Source organism: Cicer arietinum, chromosome 5 (assembly GCF_000331145.2).
Source record: "Cicer arietinum cultivar CDC Frontier isolate Library 1 chromosome 5, Cicar.CDCFrontier_v2.0, whole genome shotgun sequence".
Taxonomy (NCBI): Eukaryota; Viridiplantae; Streptophyta; class Magnoliopsida; order Fabales; family Fabaceae; genus Cicer; species Cicer arietinum.
Genome location: NC_021164.2, coordinates 68,047,460 through 68,048,027, shown reverse-complemented (window position 1 = coordinate 68,048,027; position 568 = coordinate 68,047,460).

The window sequence follows — 568 nt, the reverse complement described above, 5'->3', positions numbered from 1 at the left end:
CTACATGTAATATTCACATGTTCTTGTTATCTTAACCAAACAAATTTAATTGTATTGGAAAATTTTGATTTTTTTTGTTTGTTTTTCTAAAAATATGATTAACAATGTATTTCACTCAGACAAGATACAGTTGATTGTGAAAGCCGAGTACGTGTCGGGTTTTAGCCTGGACAAAAGCAAGTGGCTTTTGAGGCCTCCTTAGTTTAGATTTTTAAAAGTAAAAATAAAAACAAAAACAAAAGTCTCTATCATTTTCCCCATAAAATTACTTGAAAGAATAGTCTACATCGGATGATGTGCTGCTCTGCTCATAAAGATACAAATTTTAAATCAAACACAACAATTTTTTTTTATAAAAGAATAATAATTTATTTATATTTAAATAAATAAAAACAATTACATAAAAGCTTAATTTTGGTGAATTGTTGTAAAAGAATTTACATGAAAAAGACGATCGCAAATTGTTTAATGTTTGATTTTCAAAGCAACTACTAATCATGTGATTATGATAAATTAATGGTAAATCAGTAGTGCATACTATTTTCTATTTTTTTACAAGAACAGTGCA